At 38.0% G+C, this 12,046-nt stretch overlaps 1 protein-coding gene across 7 annotated transcripts in view; it reads right to left on the reverse strand.

The window, feature by feature from the left end:
- The window catches only part of arfip2b (ADP-ribosylation factor interacting protein 2b), a 30,287-nt gene extending 26,291 nt beyond the window's left edge, over positions 1-3,996 (reverse strand). For all 7 annotated transcript variants that reach the window (XM_066699814.1, XM_066699811.1, XM_066699808.1 and 4 more), the window contains exon 1: positions 3,805-3,996. The gene's annotated coding sequence lies outside the window, so the exon portion shown is untranslated. The remainder of the gene's footprint in view (positions 1-3,804) is intronic.
- Positions 3,997-12,046: the final 8,050 nt, after the last annotated feature.

Below are 12,046 nucleotides of genomic sequence, written 5' to 3' on the forward strand. Positions count from 1 at the left end.
TATTTCAATGATTAAACACGTATGACCCTAATTAGAATGTGAACTTATACATTTACCAGAGAGTAGAGGGATTAGAGAATTGTAATTTTTCTGGCACCTAAATCTCAATCCATTTAACCTTTCTGGTGTGCTAGCAGTCCTCCAGACTCCGTTCTCCTAAAATAATATCAATAATTAACTGCTGAATGCATAAATACCTCCAGGTTGTGTGAACAATAAGGAGGCACAGTGTGGCAGCTGTGGCCTCATGCTGGTGGAATGCAAAAAAGGCAAAGGCACCTGTGGCAAAGTAAGTTTAGTGCTGCACTAGAGTAAGTTACTATTGTTAGTACAGTGTATACAGTCAACATAAGAAAACACCAAAACCTAAAAACTACTAAGTATTGTTCAATTAATTCAATGCAGACTGAAACCATGCAATGCACATTCACATAATTTAGCCTCGAGTCCCGTTTTCAAAATGAGAATCGGATTGTTGCGTCTCGATATTTTATTTTTGTTGCTGGAAGGTTTTCAATGTTAATATGTTGTTCTACTCTTGTGGTAAAACTGCACAAATTACATACAAACAGCTGTGGAGACTTATTGTAATATGATTTAACTGGCTCCACAACTGAAGAAGAAGAAGAAGAAAAAAAACTCAGTGTCAATTTTAAGCAAGAGGTCGACTGGTTTCTTTCATCGCTAGTTTGAATGACCTGTTTTGAGATTGGTAGCTCCTAAACAAACACTTAGGTATTATAAAGAGAACGTAAACAATCTGTAGTGGGGAAAATATTGGTGAGAAAACACATTTTGTGCAATATTTATAATTCCGGTAGGGTAAAATGTATTATTTTTAAAATTAATAATATATATAAAATACAATAATTTCAATAAAGACCTTTTTTCTGGTGGACGAAGACACATCCTTACTGCTCAACTGGAGATGGCCATTGTGGCACAAAATAATACATGCCTCAGGGATAAAGCAAAACATCTTAACACATTTTCCAAGGGGTTGAGACCATAAGCACTACCATTACAGCACACATTTTGAAAATATCGATGAAGAATTAAACAGTATACTTGCTACATCGCTGTATTCAAGTGGTGGGATGAGCATGGCCGTGCTTAGTGGTACATACTTTTGCATCATTGTGCATATTGTCTTGCTTAGTGGCCATTGTTCTATGGCACAATGCACAAGCTCTAAACAATGCTCTGTGATTGTAATATGACAGAATCTACTGTAAATCACAAGCATTAGCCTTGTTGTTCAGAGAGTGATGGAATTGGATTCAGAGGTCAACCACCACCAATTAATGGACACGGATAACTTCAACTTGGCCAAATGGCAGTGTGGTGGAAATATAACCATGTGTGCAGTTATTTCTGATCATGGAGTTGTGGCCAGAGACCCAGTCATTAGACCACATCATTCTACTCACCTTCTCAATTTTCTGCATGTGCTTCACACTCGCCTCGTACAAACCACAGCAACCAGGCCTACATCTGTCAGGGTTTGGGACAATGTCCTATTCGATCACTCAGTGCTTGTGCGAGAATGGTCTGCAGTACATCCTGAATTCCAACCCATGTTTCTGAAGCCCATTGAGGAGGTCTTTTCTGCTTTGAGATGGAAGGTCTATGAGAGGAACCTTTACCAGCAGGCCTCACACATCCTAGCCATGGAAGAGACACCACTGTCCCAGGCTTGCATAAGGCATTGAAAAGATTTCCTCGGCACCTTGCTAATAAAAACATAAACTGTGATGTTGATGAAAATCTTTGGCCGAATACAGAGCAGGAAATAGCTCTCCGTTGTCAATATCAGTGAAAGCATTACAGTATAATGTTCTAGTTACTGTAAGTAGATTTTGCTCATTTTTACTTTGTAAAACAAAATGTCAGCATACTTTAGATTTTTTTTACCCCATCAGCAATTTTCATTGTTGTCACTGTAAGACTCAATTATATGATTGTGTTGCTGATATTAAAAAGAAAATGTTCAAACAAAGTCTCTTGTTTTGGACATGTTACTTGCTTTTGGTGTCTTTATTGTTGCATGGTTGACTCCACATGATTTTGATCAGTAGTTTGGTTTGGGTCATCTTTGGACTGCAACATAGCCTAATATTCAATTGTATAGAATATCACTGAATGCTTATGTGCATTGTATAGAATATTTTTTTATTCTGCAGGTTGCTATCGTTTTGCTCCTTGTAATGTTGATCATTTGGATATGAGTAAATTACACTTTTAGACTGTTTTAAATCATTCTGTGTTTGACAGCATTATTAGCTAATGGATGTTTTGTTCAGCAGTGCTTCAATGATCAAAGCATCTGATGTTTTGTTGCCATGATTTGCTTGTGCATGATGCATTGATCTCATTGGACACATCAGCATTTATTTTGCACTCTGAATGGGATTTTGACTCTGAAATGAGAGGTTCAGCAGCTTGTGTTAAGAGTTATACACAATGGAAATGAGTAAAAAAAGGTCTAGCCTACTCAAAAGAGGGGGAAATGTGGAAATGCAACTTTAAAAATATAATGTTCTTTCATTTCCATGCTTTAAAGGGTAAAACATATAAAAATGTACTAAACCCATTAAGATTAATCAACTGCTACGTACATATATCAAATCTACAACCCTGCGATTGACTTTCACCACTAACAACACCTGTATATTTCCACATGAACCACGCCACAAAAACCACCTTCTGCACTTCATAAGCCTTTGGAGGGAAACCTCAATCACACACATGGGTCATCCAGTGTAAACCCTGTTGTTAAGAGTATCAGATGTTAGATCACACCTTCTTTAGACAGGAAGGACAAATAACCAAGCACAGTCAGTACAGGCAGTCTGCTGTGTATCAGGAAACTCACATGATGGGAAGTAGTACTACCTATCCAATATCCAACAACATTCACCGCCAGACTTGGCTAATGTCGAACTGTATCAGAAACCTTTGACCCAAGGGAAAAGCAATCTTTATTATGAATATGCCTCCTCTTACAAACAGCTCCAGAGCGACACAGGTCCCTTAAACACAATCCAAAACACCTGTGCCCATTTCTAACACCATGCATGTCCATGACAGAGAGCTGACTGTCCAAAACAAGCTCATAAAACAATAACACAAGAAGCATTTACAAGGACACAAATAACCATGTAAGGAAAAAGCAACTCGCTCTCTCATTGGCTCCTTGTTTGGAGACAGCTGTCAATGTCTTTTCCTTGGCCAAAGCCATCTCTATGTGTCCATGAAGATCAGCCAGCTCTTGAGTGCTCCCCCAACTCGGAAACATGTAGTAGGAGGTGGTGATCGCCCCCAATAAACCGGGCACATATGTGGAGATCACGAAGCATGTAGACGGCAGTAGCCGCCATGCACAGCTGTTACTAGACTGTCCCCAACCATGCATTACATGCCTACATGTTAGATATGTACTGCGGTGGAGAAGTGCATGGATTAGGGCTGGGTGGAAACGCAAAATATACATAGATAGGAACGAAATCTAGCATATATATTTTCTCCCCCCGTGGTCAGCCCCCATCCTTAATCCTTACAACGAGTCAGAGTCACAACTAGGGTCAGTGTCAGGTTTCGATGTGTCCGTCTGGAGAGGCCGAGAAAGCCCGATCTGCACTCTTGTGGCACAGCACCCATCCCACCACATCACATTAGGGGTGGTATCATACTGTTTGCATGCCATCGTCCCCTGGCATTTCAAATTGTGCATGAGCCAGATGGGTGACATTTCCAGTGCAGCCTGGCCGCTTGCAAAAATAGACCATAAACTGCTGATCGTACCTGTGTGTGACTCCGTCCTCGGGATTAGACGGCCAGCTGGTGTATTCCAATGTTATTACGAGATGGTTTCCGACAGTGCAATACTCTATGTACAGGAATAAAAGGAGATGATTTGATGCTGTTATCTGTGGCTTTATTGCATGTCTGGCCGACTGCCCCCCTCGCCACCTCCGGCTTCTTCTTGTTGCTATTATTCACCCCCCCCCCCCTCGCTTTCCAGCCTGGAGACGCCGACCGGAAGTGACGAGCAGCACAACCCCGACTGCACGAGCCATCCCCTCCCCCACGGAGGAAAGTTGACAGCGTGGAAGAGCACAGTGTTTCTCTCGCGTTGTTTTTGGCCACGTGAAGTCAATAGGCGGCCATCTTGGTGAAGGAAAAAGTGCGTTAAATGCGCTTTTAACGCTAATTGTTAATAAGAAATTATCAATATAGGTTACATATTTAATTGTTAAATAAAACGACATATTACATGTACTTAAACAAATAAGCCCTGTAGCTATATTTTTTCAACACTTATTTTTAAAATAACTCTCAAGGAGGCCCTACCTACTTATTTGTTGAACTAGGGGAAATATGTATCTGTGTGTATATGGCTGTCTGTCTGTCTGTTGTATGTATGTATATATTTGCAAAAGCGATTTACATATGTCACAAAGTCTACTGAAGTCATTAAACTACAGCATAATACAAAATACAGGACAGGATAGTTAATTGTTAGCAAAACATTGGTAATAGTTACATTACAATGATACTTAATGCGTATTAGGCAGTTAAAAGTGCAAGAATAAGTACATATAAATTATTAAAATATGCAGGGTTAAACAAAGCAGTTGCATTCATAAAATTTTACAAAAGTTTCACAAAAGCCAGATACTATAATGTATTTGTAACATACAAACGAAACATTTTACAGTTTAAACACATAATTCGGATTAGAATATCGAATATTGAGAAATACTCGCTCCTTCAGAGTGTGTTTTATTCCTTCGTGGACAGCAGGTGGCGGTGTAAATCAAGGAATAACCAAAACTGAGACTGTAGTAAAACCTCATGTTATTATACATGGCCTGCCAGTCAATGCGGGGCTATTATTACTGATGTTGATTGTTGTTGTTGTTTTATCTTTGCACACTATGTTTATTCTACATAGATGTAGATTAAACATACCTCCGAACTACACGACAGTTGAAACACAGCTCCTGAGCTGCCCTATCCAACACCTGTGCAGATCACAACACAAGGTAAGTTTATTTTCATTTTTTTATTTTTTATTTTTCCTGGCACTAAGTTACATCCTTATTCACTGTCTCCCCCTTTAATATATCCACCGTGTTAGTGTCTAACATGCTTAACTTTCATGTAGTGATGTTTGTCTATATTAGTTTACACTTTAATCTGAGCACATCGCACATTAAACACGTTTCTATGGTTCCCCCATTTCAATTATTTAAACAAAAATATTTAAGCTTATTTTCAGATGTATTAAAAGAGTCTATGAACAGTTCATTGCCTATAAATACTATATCCATTGCTACTCTCATTTATGCAATGAAAAACAGCTGGCAGCATTAGAATCCATGCCAATTAGAGGAAGGAAAAGTTGAATCTGTGTAAATCATAGTAATGGAACCATCTGCCAGACCTTCTAATCTTCTAACCTGTAACCTTGCTTTTCTCCCTCAAGTGTGATTTGAGTAGATGTGCACACAGATGAAATATAGAGTTTGAGAGACAAGACACAATTAACACAAAATCATATTTTATACACACACACACACACACACACACACACACACACACACACACATAAAATCAGACACAGTATGTCTGGCTCAAGTAAGAATGTAAGGTTAGTTCCCTAAGCCAAATATTTTCCAAGTACAGGCAGCTAGGAAACTTCACTAACAACCAAATGTGAATACTTAAAAAATAAAATAAAGTATTCTTAGTACCACCTTTCTAAGCACAAAATAAAGCCAAACAACTTGAAATTAGTCACTCTCTCTTTTGCTAGGGATAGGGCTTTTTTTCTACCCCAGCTGACATTCATTAAAGTGATTCACAGAGCCATTTCCTTGACTTCAACTCACCCTTGATTCAGGTGTTAGTATTTTGTTGGTGTGGGAGTGATTTATTTTCCAAAGTAAATCCAGTGTGTCCAAGTTAAATTTCCCTGCTGTTGGCACAGTCCATTCAGAATTTCCCTCAATGACCCATTTGTTAGAACAAGTAGGTAGTCTTAAAGGTTGATGGGAAATAAATGAACACTTTGATCTGTGTAGGTGACTGCAAGTTATTGCTTTCTCAAGGGAGAGTAGCTGTGAATTGTGAGTTGCTGATTAAATTAATTTTGCATGCTTCTTGATTGCCTTTTTTTCTTTAGTCAGTAGTCAGCTTGTTTCTGTGTCATCTTACCATCTGCCTTGAACATCTTTACACAAAGCAAACATATGTGAGTAATGTTACCAAGCAGTTTAACCCAAGCGATCTTCATTAATCCTTTGCTACTTTATGTTGAGGCGATACATCACAGACACATTTTCTCTGCATTAAAGGAGCACATGGTTTCAAATATAGGTTTAGATTCCATTCCTGGAGGAATATACGTTCTTCCAGGGTCTGTTTAATACGAGTTTTCATTGAGTTAGGAGCTGTAAATCAGTAGTTCTCAATCCTGTATCACCTACCCTGATGGTTCTTGTTCCATCCGAGCTCCCAATTACTTAATTGAACCCTTAATTGGAATACTTTGATTACATTTCACTCTTTAAACCGTGTAACTGATAAAAAGTTGGTTCCTTAATAAGATAATTTCCTTATACAATTTTATACTTGACTTAAAACCCCTACTGTTAAAAATAATTAAAAGGCTCTGATTTAGGAAATTATTAGTTCGATTAAGAGTTCAATTAAGTAATTGAGAGCTCGGTTGGAACTAAAAACAGTAGGGAAGGTGGTACTCCAGGACAGGTTTGAGAACCACTGAACTGAAACATTTTGCAAAATAAAGAAAAATAGGAAAGCATTTTACTCAAGGACTTGGTAATGTCATTTTATCACTTTCTGGTTTTCAATTGAGAAATCAGACTGAAGTTATGTGCATGGAAATGAAAATAATGAATTCTAAAATGTGGCACATTGATATATTAATTGATTTTATTTGTTTAGCAACACCAAAGCTATTGGGAACATGCTAGTCATCTTGTGAAGGACAATGTCCTGGGACAGGTCCACAAGGTCTGATCTAGCAGCCAATTACTGCCTTGCCAGGTGCTCCAGGCCTTCTGGAAATCTGGTAATAATTCTGCCTGCAGTGCTGGAGATCTGGGTTTGATCCAGACTGGCTTCCTCTCAGGTGATAGATCGATACAAGAATTGAGATTGGTAACTGTGCGTGTCTGTAAAGGAGAGAACTATGGCCCGGCCTGAGCATGCTGAGATTGAAACTATTTTATAAGAATGTAATATCTTTGCATGGTAAAGAAAGAAAGCATTTCTGTTGATTTAGTTTTGCCTTTTAAAAGTGCAGACTTTAAGAAACATTGATTATGTTGTTGGTTGTAATAGTAATATTTTTATATTTTCACAGGAGCAATGTCAATAATGTATGAAGTCCTTTTTTTACCTCCATCAAATCATCTTAGTAATACTTTTTAAACCATGTGTTACATTTCTGTAGTTGCAGTCTCTGAATAATTTGTTTAAATATTTATTTTTCATTCATTCATCTGGAGATATTACAGAGATAACTACCCTATTCCTGTTTATATAAATTATTAAATGTATTGCTTTATGAACATAATCTAGCTTGACACAGAAAAGATGCGAAAACAATATGTGATTATTTCAGGTGAAACTATATCAAATTCAGGAATAGTGCAGAATTTGAGCCTCACTTTCACTTCTACTGAATACCTATAATTCAGGACAAAGAAGGACCCATACATTTGACCAAGGCTGCCTATCCGTCTGCCTGTCTTTGAAAAGGCAGGTACAGTACCATGTAGGGTGAATTGGTTTCAAAGTAATTGAGTGCTAAAACCAATCAGATCCATACGAGGAAATGAGAAATGCCACCCCAACTGTGTGCAGCGTGATTAAATAACTTCTGAAACAATATTTTCAAAAGGATTTTTTTTTGTTTTTGGTATTTTTTGCATGATTTATTAGGGGGTCTGTATTTCTGGCATAGGTTTTATGACCACAGTAGTGAGTAACTCCCTGACTAAGGTTCCCTTTTTACGGTAAACTGATTCAGGTTTAAATAAAAACAGATTCAGCCCGGCATCAGCCAGGAGAAGAAGTTTCCAAAACAGGAACTGTAGTTGCGCTGTAGACGTGATTCCCCATGTGCACTCTCCCTTGATTGGGGCATTGGAAGGCACTGTGGAAATATACCAAAGCATGATATAGCGGAAAACAAGAGCACAACAGGCACAGCAGCAAAAGTGCATCACAGTGAAACTGTATGTGTGTTAGCTGAGTACCCAAGACAATATTTCACATAGTAAGAGAAACTTTAGAATATTACAATTATTATTATTATTATTATTATTATTATTATTATTATTATTATTATTATTTGTAGTAGTAGTAGTAGTAGTAGTAGTATGCTTGCAAATACCCATGACTCTGATCTGTGACTCTTCAAATATTCAATCTTAATTCTCTGTTCTGAACAAATTCCGATTGAATTGGGTTTGAGTAGGTTTTATTGATTTGTTTTTACTGTGTTTCTGTAACTATATTGTCAATGTAAGCTGTATGTAGGTGATTTCAATGATTTGTGACCTCTGTAAGGTGTCCAAAACTGATGTGAATAAAGAGACTGATGCTTTCTCATTATGTGTTTCTGTTACAAGATTGAATTACTTGTCTTTCAATTTACAGATGGTCCAGGGTATTGAATCCACTTCAGCAACCCACTTGGTATTTGGCAAACATATTTAACATAACAGGCAGCAAGCTAATGGATCTGTAATTCTTGTAAAGTCATTCATTATTATGTTAAAATATGCATTATATACAATGCAGGTGTTCGAAAATCAAATAATCAATCTGCTGTGGAAAGAAATTCGGTGTTACTCAGAAGGCTCATTAATATTAATTTGTTATCGTTGTCCATAGCTGACACGTAACTCCGGAAGGGGGCTTCCCAGTAATTCCATATGTGTCACAGAGACAAAATGGATTTCCAAACTGAGGCTCCAAGGCTTCTAGAAATGGAGAATGATGGAAATGAATATTAATAGGAAAGGCAAGTGTTTCAGATATTGTATGACAAAATGTGCTTTCTCCATCAGTGCATTTCTCCAAAGAAAACAGCAAAGAACTTATAAAGTATTTGACATTCTCCAAAGAATGATTGAATTTGTGAAAAGTGAACTGAGGTTGTGAATTATCAGAGAAACTGACCTGGGGAGTTGTTTAATTTTGCATCTACACAGGGATGGTGAACACTGAACCACAGATTGGATTTGGAGGTCTATGCAGACTGACAATCTAAGAGGCTAAATCATTTTAATCTGATTGTACTGCAACTTTAGTCAGACGGAATGACAAATGACAAAGGTTGTCATAAAAAGAAAAACATAAGTATTGTCCTGGAGGGAAGGATGTGATAAATCAAAGGATTCCAGTTTAGGAAAATGTCCTGACAAATATTTGATGTAGAGAGACTGTCCCTCATTTGTTGTAGTGGAATGAAGTTTAAATAATGTTGAAACCATATCGCATGTGGTTTGTTTGAAGATCGGATGCCCCGAGCCGACAGTGCTGTGTTAGCAAGTGAAAAATCGAGAAAGTATGTTTTTACTTAACAGTTAAAGACAGTGACAGACATAACATCCTTTAGACACTAACCTTTAACCTTCACATTATTCATGGACCACAAAGTCTCTAATAAGAATTGCAACCCTTTTTCTTTTTCTGTTTTTCTGTTTTTGTTTGTTTGCTTGTTTTCAGATGATGTCCTGAAGTACGTCACAGCAAGATAAGACCATAATATGCACTCCCGGTCAAATGTATTAGAACACTCCATTTTTCCAGTTTTTATTGAAAGTTATGCAGTTTAATGTCTCAATGTATTCTTTCAACAATGGAAATCAAATAGTGTTCGGAAAGTTCTTCCCAACACTGTTGCAAAAGTTCCCACAAATGTGTAGGTTGCTTTTTCTTTCACCCAGTCCAGTCCAGTTCATCCCATGTTTTGGGTCATTATCTTGCTATAGGATGAACCCCTGACCTATACCAGAGTGTAATGCATGGCGCTGCAAAATGCTGTGGTAGCCGTTTTGGTTCAGGGTGCCACTCACTCTGTGCAAGTAGCCGACTCTGGATCCAGCAAAAGAGCCCCAGACCATCACCTCCTCCATGTTTGACAGTTGGTGTCACACACTGAGGAACCATCCTTTCACCAACTCAGCAGCATACAAAAACACTGCATGATGAACCGAAGATTTCAAATTTTGATTCATTTTTCCATAAGACCTTCTTCCAGTCTTCAGTAGTCCACTGGCGGAGCTTCATGGCTCAGGCAAGCCTCTTTTTCTTATTTTACCATCTTAGCAATGGCCATTCGACCTGTCAAACCTGCAGCTCAAAGTCTTCTCTTCACAGCTGAAACTGAGACTTGCTTACTTTGACCAGTGTTAAACTGTGCTTGAAGCTGTTGTCCTGTGAGCCACCTATCACGCAAGCTGTTGACTCTCAGAAACTTGTCTTCTGATTCTGTTTTGGCTTTGGGTCTACCAAATGTCTTCCTGTCAGAGTTTCCTCCAGTTTCCAAGTGCCTTTTGATGGTGTAGGAAACTATGATTAAAAACTGTGCCTAAATTTCAATACAAACTTGAAAAATGGGGGTGTTCTAAAACATTTGACTGGTAGTGTATATCCAGGACAATATTAGTTGTACATATTTAGTTGTGTAGTGGATTTGATTCATTCAAAATGTACTTTGTGGACAAGTTTGCTTTCTTCACCTCTTACACATTAAATCGCCAATATGAAAATATATGGATATAACCTTTTATAGCAAAATACTATAAGGCTCAATTAGCATGAACCTTAAAACATAAACTTACTATTTATGTAGACAAAACACAGCGTCTAGTATACTTGAAGTTTGAGCATAGCAAAACTGGGTGTTAAAAAAGTTAATTTTACAATAAACAGAAACACATTGACATTGATTGTATACCTCAGTATGGGACGAGTAACTTGAATGAAAATAGAAAGACATGAACATGATTTGTAACATGTATGTACTTTGCTATGACTTTCCAATTCACTTGACCTCTCAATGTCTAACCAAGATTGCACTTTACTTTCCTTTAACCAATGGGATACACCATTATCCTTTCCTAAGAGATCTCATGGTGAGTTTATACCTTGGTCAAACGCAACGCACAATTTCCATTGTCAGTTACAAAGACCTGTCACAGTGGCTCTGCTGAGGATTGGCAATGTGTCAAAGAAATAACAGAACCAGATTGTAATGAACCACCTGCTACTTATATTACTGAAAGTGCAGTACAGTACCTTCCATAGATGGTAAACCCTCTGTTTTACATTTAAAGTAGTGGCTAGGATTTGGACCAGGGCTGGTGCACAGTCAGCAGGGCAAAAAGAGCCAAGGTTATCTGAGCCATGCATTAGACACGCCAATAAATATCCAAGTCAACTCTCCCAGAGAGTTCATCAAAGAAGTTGGACAAAAAAAAACTCAGGGAGGGGTAACAGTGTAGTCATGGCTCTTGTCTCCTTGGTTGCCAAAACAGCTAATCTTGAGACATAATTGAGTCTTTCCATGCTCGCAATGCAGCTGACTGTGCTCCTCAATTACATATAGTTAGAGAGACTGGTCTGAATCACAGACAGACACCAGTTACAGGAAAAGAGTGAATAGTACAAGTCTCCACTGGCTGCTGCACAATCACGAACAGGATAGCAAGAAACCAGGCTCATTTTCCCACAAACGCTGGGAAAAGGGGTATCTATTAACTGTTAATGCATTACTAAATGTGTTTTTTTTTTTCATAAAATGTGGAGCTTAGACAGCAATTGATCTATGCGCTGGATTGGCAATCGCTCCACTCCTGCATAGCAATTATTTCCACTTACACACATTTCAGTTGAGAGATGACTTGACCCTTTGGTCACTAACAGTTTAGAATGGGTTTGTCACTTATGCATGGAAAAGCTCTAGGCTGTTAAAATAATAGCTAATTCACATTCATTC

Source organism: Amia ocellicauda, chromosome 3 (assembly GCF_036373705.1).
Source record: "Amia ocellicauda isolate fAmiCal2 chromosome 3, fAmiCal2.hap1, whole genome shotgun sequence".
In the NCBI taxonomy this organism is placed as follows: domain Eukaryota; kingdom Metazoa; phylum Chordata; class Actinopteri; order Amiiformes; family Amiidae; genus Amia; species Amia ocellicauda.